Source organism: Acinonyx jubatus, chromosome D1 (genome assembly GCF_027475565.1).
Source record: "Acinonyx jubatus isolate Ajub_Pintada_27869175 chromosome D1, VMU_Ajub_asm_v1.0, whole genome shotgun sequence".
NCBI classification, from domain to species: domain Eukaryota; kingdom Metazoa; phylum Chordata; class Mammalia; order Carnivora; family Felidae; genus Acinonyx; species Acinonyx jubatus.
This window is the reverse complement of record NC_069390.1, coordinates 88,556,766-88,568,584: the sequence shown is the minus strand read 5'-3', so window position 1 is coordinate 88,568,584 and position 11,819 is coordinate 88,556,766. Positions and strand designations below refer to the sequence as shown.

Genomic DNA, 11,819 nt, shown 5'->3' with positions numbered 1-11,819 from the left:
GACTGTATCTTTTAAAAAAAAAAGTGAGATCCCATTGCTATGAGTTGCTTAAAATGCAAGTAGACATTCTTTGTCTACAGCGAAGCTCACAAACATATCTTAGAAGTTTTGCAGAGAACTGAAAAACATTGTTTTCTCTTGATTAAATTCCTTCCTTCCTTCCTTCCTTCCTTCCTTCCTTCCTTCCTTCCTCCCTCCCTTCTTCCCTTCCTCCCTGTCTCCTTCCCTCCCTCCATCCACTTTCCTTCCTTCCTCCCTTCCTTCTTCCCTTCCTCCCTCCTTCCCTTTCTCCTTCCCTCCCTCCATCCACTTTATTCCTTCCTTCCTTCCTTCCTTCCTTCCTTCCTTCCACATTTGTATATACTACAAAATGATCACCACCAAAATCTAGCTACCATCCATCACCATTCAGCTCAACTCCTTCATCCATTTTGCCCACAGGCCAACCCCAGTTTTCCACTCTGGAAACCATCAATCTGTTTTTGTATTGTTTTGTTTGTTCATTTGTTTGTTTGTTTGTTTTTTATATTTTACCCATGCGTGGAATCATATGGTATCTCACCTTCTCTGTCTGGCTTACTTCACTTAGCATTATACCTTCTAGGTCCATCTATGTTGTCAAAAAGGCAAGATCTCATCCTTTTCTATGGCTGAGTAATAGTCCATTGTATATCTATGCCACATCCTCTTTAACCATTCACCCTTTGAAGGACATTTAGGTTGCTTCCATATCTTGGCTGTTGTAAATAATGCTACAATGAACATAAGAATAAATATATCTTTTAGAATAAGTGTTTTTGTATTCTTTAGGTAAAAACCCAAAAGTGGAATAGCTGCGTCACATAATAGATCTATTTTTAATTTTTTGAGGAACCTCCATACAGTTTTCCATAGTGGCTGCACCAATTTGGATTCCTACCAACAGTGTACAAGGGTTCCTTTCTCCACGTCCTTTCCAACACTAATTATTTCTTGTCTTTTTGATAATAGCCATTCTAGCAGGTGTGAAGTGATAGCCGATTGTGGTTTTGATTTGCATTTTCCCAATAATTAGTGGTATTGAACATCTTTTCATGAGCCTATTGGCCATCTGTAGGTCTTCTTTGGAAAAATGTCTATTCAGATCTTCTGCCCATTTTTAAATCAGGCTGTGTGGGTTTTTTATTGTTTAGTTGTGTAAGTTCTTGATATATTTTGGGTATTAAACCCTTATCAGATATATGATTTGAAAATATTTTCTACCACTGGGTAGGTTGCCTTTTCATTTTGATGATTTCCTTCACTGTGCAGAAGCTTTTTAGCTTAATGTAGTCCCATGTGTTTATATATTTGTTTCTCTTGGCTTTGGAGTCAGATCCACAGACACATAGCTAAGACTGATGTCCACCAGCATACTGCCTGTATTTTCTAATAGGAATTTTATAGTTTCAGGTCTTATATTCAAATTTTTAATCCATTTTGAGTTAAGTTTTGTGTGTGATGTAAGATAGTGGTCTAGCTTCATTCTTTTGCATGGCTGTTTAGTTTTTCCAACACCATTTTTTTAAGTTTATTTATTTTGAGACAGAGAGAGCAAGTAGGGGTGGGGAGAGAGAGAGAGGGGGACAGAGGATCCGAAGTAGGCTCTGCACTGACAGCAGAGACCCCAATGCGTGCCTCAAACTCATGAACTGTGAGACCATGACCTGAGCCAAAGTCAGATGCTCAACCGACTGAGTGACCCAGGCACCCCTCCAACATCATTTATTGAAGAAACCTTCCTTTCTTCATTTTATGTTCTTGGCTTCTTTTTCATAAATCAATTGTTCATGTATGTTGAATTTATTTTCTTATTTCTAGCCAGGGGTTTTATGGAATAAATGTCAAAGTCCCTGTTCTCATGTATGGCAAAGAAGATCATAGTTCCCATGAAACATTATTTCCTCAGCATCAAATACATACTTAATGTTGTGCCTGTAAGAAAGACAGACAAGAAAAGTAGAACCCAAATTCATTTTCCTTGAGTCAGTTCCAAAAGAGTACACCAAAGGACTCCATGATACCTTTTTAACTTTTATCTTGGTAGAATCTGAACTATTTCCTGGTCCCTTTAAATCCCCATAGTTAGTTTTTCTGGCTGAAGTTGATGAAAGTATATGGTCTCAGAACTTGAAGGGACTTGAGAAGTAGCTAACATTTCACTGATATATTGTGTATATAGTGTAGATACAAAGTGCTATGTGCTTTATATGCATTCTCTATTTAATCTTTATAGCAACTCATCAGGCTCATCCCCGTTTTATAAATAGAGAAATGGAGGCTTGGAAAAATTCAGCAATTTACCCAAAGTTAACAAAAGTCAAAGTTGTGAGCTTTACTCCAAATCCGAGTGATTCTAGAACCTGTGCTATGCTATACCCATTTTCGAGACCTGAGAAACAATCATGAGATCAATACCAAACACTGAATAAACATGTTCTTCCAAATACTCATCACCTCTCTGACATGCCCACCACATGCTCACTCAGTCTTCCAAACACAAGGGACTCAACTCTCCACCGGGGCAATTTATTTAATCTTTGAACAGTTTCCACTATTATAAAACTCAGAGAGTCAATTTTCTGAGAAAGGTAAAAATCTTGAAGTAGGAGTCCAGACACATCAGGAGCTCCAGCTCCCACCGTCTTCCACCCACGTTCACTTGAATGTGTAAGCTCGTTCAGGTGAATGAAGCTTTGAACTTGCAACGGATAGCAGTGTGGAAGATATTCCTTCCTGAACTCTCTGGCGTTCTGCTAGAAATCCTGCAGCGGGGGGTGATCCTTGGGGTGTGGACCGAGTTGGAAGAACAGTATGCAATAGACTGTGTACAAAGTAGGTGTCCCTCAGTTGCTTTGCAAATACCTGGTTTTTCACAGGTGGTGACAGGGTCACAAAACCAAAAGTGGCTTGAGACTAGGAATATAATCCTAGCAATCTCCTAGGGAGACTTCAGACCTTCCCATTGCCAGATATCTATGATAAAATGCAGTATATTGTACACTTACAACATTCTCTTCTTTTCTCCCCTCTTCTTTTCTTTCATCTTTGTGTGCCTTCAAAATTGGGAATATCAGATTGTATCCCATATAGGGTTGCCAAATAAACCACAGGGAGACCATTTAAATTTGAATCGCTGATAGATAACAAAGGCTGTCCCATTCTTACACAGAAGGATTATGTGCTACCTATCAGCAATTCGAATTTAACTCATTATTCTGTATTTTTATTTCCTAAACCTAGGGACCTTAACCTACACAACAGCGAACCCATATTTGTCCGCGGTATAAATGAGCACAAGATTGCATCTAAGTGAGTTTTGAAAATAAAAAGCTGCATTAAACTACTTTTGAGTCAAGTAAATCAAACTATATTCAAAACACCTTTTAAAAGCTTTCTATAAAGCAAAGGATACCTTAGTAAGTAACCAAACTACATTGCCCCCGGATTTACATGGATTCAGGTTTCCAACCCTCAGATCTGTCTGAGTGAAGGGCTCCCAGATTGCATTCAGTTAGTGACGAGAGTGGCCTCACTGGTGACGCTGGCGAATGCCTTTACTTCAGTCTCTAATATTTGTTTCCCAGAAGAAAGCTTTGCCACTGATTTTAAGTGGGTGGCTTATCCTTCATCCAGCATCAGTGGGTGCTGTCTCACTCTTAACTCGTTCTGCTCTGTGTGACCAAGGAGGTTCCACAGAGCCTAAAGGTGTGGACTTTGGACATGACTTAGCGGCTGGTGAAATGGAGAGTGTTTTGGGAAGATCCCTGGTCCGAAATCAGAAGCTGCCAAAAGTAAAACTATTTTTCCTTCCTTCAGAATTTTCAACTTTAGGGGCACCTGGGTGGCTCAGTTGGTTAAGCATCTGACTTTGGCTTGGGCCATGATCTCACAGTTCGTGAGTTCGAGCCCTGCCGTAAGCTGTCAGCATAGAGCCTGGAGCCTGCTTTGGATTCTGTGTCTCCCTCTCTCTCCCTGCCCCTCCCCGCCCTCACAAATAAACATTAAAAATTAAAAAAAAAAATTTGCACTGTCTAAGAAAATAATAACGTTCAACTTTATCCTCGGGATAAAGTTGCCAGATTTAGCAAATAAAAATACAGGGCTCCCAGTCAAACCTGAATTTCAGATAAACAACAAATAATGTCGCAGTGTAAATATGTCTCCTGGATTGCGTGGGGCACGTTTATACTTAAACATTCTTCCTTGTTCATCTGAAACTGAAATTTCAGTGGCACTCCGGATTTTTTGTGGCAACCCTACGTGGAAACACCGTGAGATGCCTGCACTCGTCAACAGCGAAATGCAGTAAATCTCGAAGGACTGAAACAAAACAAACAAAACAAAACAACAAAGCACAAACAATAACAGCATAGAAACTTTGTAAGGACATTAAGAACAGTTTCCAAATGCTCTTTCCAGGCTGGGCTCAATACCACAAGCATTGTCCTAATACACCAAATGTATTAGTAAACTGCCTGACACAATTCTATAATAATTCTATCCTTTTGGATCACCTTTTCAGGGGACAACAATTTTGTACCATCATTTTCTATACAGAGACCAGAAAGTAACCCCAGTCTTTCCTCCAGCATGAGGAATTGACTTTGAAAAAAAAAAAAAAATTGGTAGCTGAGGCTGCTGTCCAATTTGGAGAAACATCTATCAGATTTTTTTTTTCATATTTTACCTCTAAGATTCCAAGGAATTTTAATATTTCTTATGGAGTGACTAGTTATACATAGCCTTTTAAGTGTATTGATTTTGAGAGAGAGAGAGTTGCACATGAGTTGGTCAGGGCAGAGAGAGAGGGAGAGAGAGAAGGAGAAAGAGAGAGAGAATCCCAAGCAGGCTCCTCAGTGTCAGCGGAGAGCCTAGTGAGGGGCTCAAACCCACCAACCATGAGATTATGACCCGAGCCCAAATCAAGAGTCGGACACTTAACCAACTAAGCCACCCAGGCGCCCCCATAATCTTTGAATGGAGACGCTCATTAACAAGTACCTACACGCGTGCTTCTCATGACAGGTACCATAGGGACCGGTCATGCGAGAAAACCTCTAGCCCAGAGCTGCTGTGTGTGACCTGATGCTGGTGAGCTTGGAGAGGAGGCAACACAAGTTGTCCAAGAAGTCACTCACATACCAAGACTGCTCACTGTGTTTTAACAACACATAGGAGTCCTTGTGAGATGTCTAAATGTATCCCACTAAACCCTACTCAAATCCCCCGAGCCAGAATTCCAAAATATCCAGGACCACTCCTGCACCAAAGGCCAGGAGGAGAAAGGTAATGCGGTTGAAGTCAAAGCAGAAGGAGACCAGTAAAATACCTTACAATTAAAATGTCTCACTTTTTGGGCGCCTGGGTGGCCCAGTGGGTTGAGCATCGGACTTTGGCTCAGGTCATGATCTCCCAGTTCGTAGGCTGACAGCTCAGAGCCTGGGCCTGCTTAGGATTCTGTGTTTCCTGCTCTCTCTCTGCCCTTCCCCCACTCTCACTTTCTCTCTCAAAACTAAACGTTAAAAAAAAATGTTACTGTCTTACTTTTTTGCACATTGTACGAAAATATATAACATCGTGAACACGTTCACAGAGTTTGTCCCAGAACCTATACGTACGAGTGAAGGGCCCTGACACTGAGCTTCATGAGGTACATTGAATCCACTTCCATCTGACCTTCAGCAACGAATAGGATCCATAGCACTCACTTGGCACCCTTGCTCCTAGTCCTCTGACCACTACAAAAACAGACGTGACGTCTTCGCATGAGATCGTAGGGTCTTGTGAGGGAAACAATCACGAGAGCTTCTACCTTATTTTTCTTTCTGTACTTGGTGTAGAGTCAATCATTTTAAAAATGCATGGAGATATGTACATGCAGTAAAACCTTGGATTGTGGGTAACTTGTTCTGTGAGCGTTCCGCAAGACGAGAAAGCGTTTCTAATAGATTTTAACTTGATAAACGAGCGATGTATACGATGTATACATACATACGTACACATCGATAAACGAGTGATGTATACGAGTAGTCCGTGATGCCAAATGTCACGTGATCACAGCTGAGTCGATGGTTCTTGACATTCGATTTGGATTACATGCTTTGGATTACAAGCATGTTTCCGGAATGAATTACACTTGCAAACCAAGGTTTTACTGTATATGAGATATGTGTATAATAATAAACATAATAAACACGTACATATTCTATGGGCCAAATGCCCCCTTTTACATATGTCTTCATCTCAAAAATCAGTATGACGGTCAGCTTCTCATAAAAATATATACTTGGAGAGAAAACATCTGACTTGAAGTCCCCACTTTATCATGTAATGGCTGTGCATTTAAGCTCTCTGACTCAGTTTCCTGATCTGGAAATGGAGTTCATGGAGGTTCTAACAGTCTCCCCACATTCATCCTACGATAACATGAAGAGTTTTGCATATCGAGTGCTCCTACGCGTGTAAACAATTATGCTACATTTATTTTTCAGGCCTGGATTTCTCTGCTCGGAGAAAAAAATGAGCTTTTTGACACTTCCTGGCACTATTAGTGAACCGAAAATATGTTCTTTTTGTGTCCCATCTTTTCAAGACAATGAGGGGAAAAGGGAACGGGGTTGTGTAGCTCTTTATTGGAATTATCAGGGATCATTATGGTAGAAACTAAAACCAAGAGTTAACTGAAGGGAGTGGTCCCCCGACTGAGTGATCAGCAGAATCACCGTGAACTTTATAGGACACGAATTCCAGACTTTACAGAACACACTAGCCATGTGCTTGCTGGATTAGAATAGTGATGGGTATAGATGTCGTTCTTATGATCAGCCAGGCTTGAGAATGGCTGGTCTAGATGGAGGATAAATATGGACCGTCCTGGTAGGTGTTCAAGTCTCAGCCAGTAGATGCATGCAGTAGTTATTCTTCCAGCATGTTCTGCATGCCTTCTTCTCCTAGCAAGCTTTCTTCTCCCCAGCTCCATCACTGCTCAGTGCCTTCGTTCCTACCATGCTATCTTCTGACCAGCCAGAGGAGTTAGGAAAATGAAAAAATAAAAAAAAAGAAAGCTTAAGCAGCAAAGTCTCCATTCTCCCACCCACTTAGCCCTCCTGTGTACTCTTCAGTACTTAGCAAGCTGGTGCCCCCCCCACCCCCACAACATCTCAGCTGTCAAATCTGGAATTGAGTTTAGGTCTTTGAAAACATGCCATGTAACCACCAAAACTGGTCTTTTACAGGTCACTAATGACTTCCATGTTCCTGACCCCCATAGGCATTTTCGGTTCTCATGGTTTCTACTAATTCAGCTGCATTCAGCAAAGCCAGTAACCCATACAGTTCTTCTTCTGAGGCTCCTGGGATATCATGTTCTCGTGGTTTATCTCTCATCTCTCCAGATACACTCCTCCTTCTTCCTTCTGGGGTATTCTTCCAATTTGGCCTCTAAAGTTGGAATTTGGCAAGCCTCAGTCTTGAGCCCTCTTTTCCTCCTGGTCTACTCTTGTCCTCAGAATGATTTATTCCACCCTCTTGTTTTAAATTCCATCTCTATGATAAGGATTCGGAATTAATATCTCCCACTCTGCCCTTTCCCAGCTAAGTAAATGTCATCCACACACAGTTGCTCAAGAGAGAAAGCAGGACAGTCTTCTTTGATTTTCTCTCCCTCTCCATGTTCAATCTCCCTTCACATCTTACTGATTTTGCCTCCTGGATATCTCTCTAAACCATGCAACTCCCTGCATTGCCACCACCTTCGCCCATGCCCAAGCTGCAGACCTTAGTCAACCTGGTTTCCAACCTCATTCTTTTCTTCCTCTCCTTACACTCTCAATCTTGTCTCCACTCTCCATGGAGCAGACAGAAGAAATGTTTAAAATTTTAAATCATATTATCCCTTCTATTTAAAGGCTTAATTTTATGGGGTTTTTTTTTTTGATACTTAAAAATATAAATCTTTTTCCAGCTTTATTGATGCTTAATTGCTCAATAAAATTGTAAGGTGTTTAAGACATCCGTAGGAGTGATTCGATATTTTGTGAAAAGATTCTTCCTACATCCATCGCCTCACATACTCATATACAGGAGAACATTTAAGTTCTGTTCTCTTAGCAAATTCCATTACGCAACGCAGTGTTATCAACTAGTCACCACGTTATACATTGGATCCTCAGACTTCATTCATCTTATAGCCAACAGCATGTATCATTCTATCAATCTCTCCCTATTCCCTCTGGCAAGCACTTTTCTACTGTTTCTGAGTTTCCTTTTTTTTTTTTATGTTAGATTCTGCATATATAATTCTTTAATTTTTCTTTTTAATTTTCTTTTTATTTTTAAGAGGGAAAGCACAGGCAGGGGAGAGGCAGAAAGAAAGGGAGACAGAGAATCCACAGCAGGCTCTGCGTTGTCAGCCCAAAGCCCAACACAGGGCTCAAACCCACAAATCGTGAGATCATGACATGAGCAGAAGTCAGACACTCAACCAACTGAGCCACCCAGGCGCCCCTCAAGTATACAATTCTTAAAAGAGGGGTGCCTGGATGGCTTAGTCGGTTGAGAGTCCAACTCTTGATTTGGGGGCTCAGGTCGTAATCCCAGGGTCCTGGCCTCCAGCCCCACATGGGTCTCTGCACTGAGCATGAAGCCTGCTGAAGATTCTCTCTCTCTCTCCCTCTCCCCCTCTCCCCCTCTCCCCTGCTCACACTCTCTAAAAATAAACAAATAAATAAATAAACAAATAAATAAATAAATAAATAAATAAATAAATGAAATTCTTAAACCTTAAAGCCAAATGTTGTCTGTTTCCTTCGTAACATTTCTCGACTTACCTATACTACGTCCCACATCTCGCTACTCCGTAGCCGTACCAGCCTTCCTACGCTTCCCGGAATCCGCCAAGATATTTAATCTGCTGTTCCCTCTGCCTGGAACTCCTTTCCTCCCTCTGGAGCTAATCTTCAGGCAATTCTTCAGTCTCCGATTTAGCAGCTCTTACACAGAGAAGACTCCGGTGACTCAGAACACCGTACTTCCCTCTTAACACGTATCACTTCCCCATTCACCTTCTTGTTCATGTGTTTATTTATTTTGGATGTGTCTCCTCCACCTGACTTTGGGCCCCAGAAGAGCATACAAGGTATCTGTGTGTTTACCACTGGAGAATGGAAGAAAACTGACATCCCCTAAGCATTCGATGAATATTTGTTATGTGAATGAACTAATGTGTGATTGAGTGCAAGAGAAAAGAACATTCCACGTGGGGTTTTTTGAACCCTTTCTCACAGTATTGTGTGCTTGGCTTGCGTTTTGAGACTGTGCTGTGTTTTCTTTCCATCTGGGGTAGTTCTCCCAGGCCCAATTATACCTGAGCTCCGCCCCCCCCCCCAGCTTCTTTTGAAGCTCTGGCTGAGTCACTAGGTTTCCCTGAATGTTAACCAAACCATCTGGAAAATAGGGCATGAAACCGTACGTCCCTGACTAGTAGCAGATGCGGCCAGTGAGCTGAACTGCAATTCCTCTTTGGTAACTAATTGCACACACGGTACAATATGGAGAAAAGCATTATAAATCAATTAGGCCATTACAGCAACACTGTGCTCTGTAAACAGAGAAGTAGGCCTTGTGTTGGGAGGTGGGGGACAGGAACACCTGATTCTCCTTGCAGTGGCCTTGAGTAATTACTGACATCTTTACCCTTCGTTTGTGTCACCACCCGTCCAGGTTTCCAGGAAGATCGCTTTACCGATAGTCATGTCAAGGGTTTTAATTTCCTGGTGCTGGAGAGGGCTGGTGGTTAAAAAGTCTTACGGACATAAAACAATCCTGTAAGTGTTTGATGTTCATGCCTTCGTCAATATTCAAGGCCAGAGCTCATGGTTGGTCTGGCCCAGGGTGACAGGAGCAAGAGGAGGTGAAGTGACAGGTATCTGGGGAATTGACAATGTCGCCAAGTGCCCAAGGCTGGGGAGACGCTAATGTGGGCATAATAGGAATCAAGGGAGCTTGGGATGGGGATTAAGAGGAAAAGAGAAGTGGGGAAGGTTGTACCAGACAACTGTATTTGTCCCTTCCTCCTTCCTTCTCTCCTTATTTTGGTTTTCATGGAAATTACGCTTACAATGAAAATATCTGCATGTGTTTCTGGAGATGAAGATCTCGAGTTTTTTCTAGCCCACAGAGGAAGGGGTGGACAAGGGAAAGAGACGAGGACTTTTACTAGGGAGAAGGGAGAGTTTTTAAAAGTAGGTAAATATGGATTTCAGACGAAGCTTCTAGATGCCATTGTTAAATGATCAATGAGTTAGTAGGAATTTGCAAAGCTCATCTGAATAATTTAGATGAGAATATTGCCATCAGGACTGAGGTTGTTTGGAAGTTGTCTCAGAAATTTAGTGATCGGGGCACCTGGATGGCTCAGCTGATTAAGCATCCAACTCTTGATTTCAGCTCACAGTTCGTGGGATCGAGGCCTGTGTGGGGTTCTACTCTGACAGTGCGGAGTCTGCTTGGGATTCTCTCTCTCCCTCTCCTGCTGCCCTTCCCCTGCTCTTTCTCTTGTCTCTCTCTGCCTCTCACCTGCTTGCACTCTCTCTTTCTCTTTCAAAATAAATAAGTTAATAAACATATAAAAAAGAAAGTAAGTGATAAACTTTCTCTAATTATCCTTGTATTAATTTTATTTGGTCAAACACTTGTCCTGAATCCTAGCAATACCTTAGAACAACACAGGAAGCTTTTAAAACTTAGCAATGTCCCCTGATCTCTGGAAATAGGGCCCAGGCATTGGCACTTTTTTAAAAGTTCCCCAGGTAATTCTATTTTGCAGCAGAGGTAAGAGCTGAGATCTATAACAAAGCTTTGAAAGTCAGGAACTGTGTCTTCCATTTAAATATGCACACATATTATACTACTGAACCCCTGGGGGTTAATATACATTATCTCAGTTTATTTTTCACAATTTGTCTCCTCCACAAGGTCGAACAGCTGTTTGAGGTTGCTCAGAGAGTGAGAACTGGAAGTTGAACTGGGGCAGGCTAATTCTGGCCTAGAGGCTCACGTGCAAAGCATCGTCTCCTGTCTGCCTCGGCCCTAGCCCGGTGCTCACCCTGGGGAAGACATTCAGGAGGTGCCAGGCTGCTGATTAAATAATTGAGGGAATGAATGAGAATTTGATCACTTCCGTGCTCCAATTCCACACGGAATCCTGTCTCGCTCACTTGCTTAGGTAAATACAACCGCAGGCAGAGATGGAAACCCAGAAATCTTAAGTCACCATCCACACTCACGACACATGCACCTTACTTCCTTCGAATATATTGTCCTTTATGTCGTGTTTATCTCGGGTGTCCGGACCACAGCTGTTGTCTCTACAGACCCAGGCCTGGGTCACAGGGCGGGAAGAAAACAATGACTGTTTTGCTTGTCTGGTGATAGATATCCTGTGCCACTTTGTGTGGCTTGTTGCAAATGCAGCCCTGTATCCTGTGAACTGTCCCTCCGGGCTGGAATCTCCAGCACCACGCAGGGGCTTCAGGGACGCCTGAAAACAATCTGTGCTCTGACCTTGGCGTCACCGGGTCCATAAATCACCTGAGGTGGCTCACACTTCAAGCAGTGGCCCAGGGACATGATAGGATCAGGGAGCAGAGAATAGAGGAGGGTGGGGGGTGAGGGCCAGGGGCAGGGAGAGGAAGGCTATGCTGAGGAACAATGAGAAACAGAGGCAGCTTTTCATTGAGCTGTTTCCTAGACGTCACAATCCTATCAGTGAGGTGGAGATAGGAGGAGGCTGCTTTGGG

General features: G+C 42.4%; 1 long non-coding RNA gene across 1 annotated transcript; it reads right to left on the bottom strand.

Moving 5' to 3' along the window:
* Positions 1-6,635: 6,635 nt before the first annotated feature.
* On the bottom strand, positions 6,636-9,099 carry LOC128311696 (uncharacterized). The gene is made up of 2 exons (XR_008290192.1): positions 8,850-9,099; positions 6,636-7,036 (listed from the first exon to the last, which is right to left on the bottom strand). It is a non-coding gene; the product is annotated as an uncharacterized LOC128311696 (long non-coding RNA).
* Positions 9,100-11,819: the final 2,720 nt, after the last annotated feature.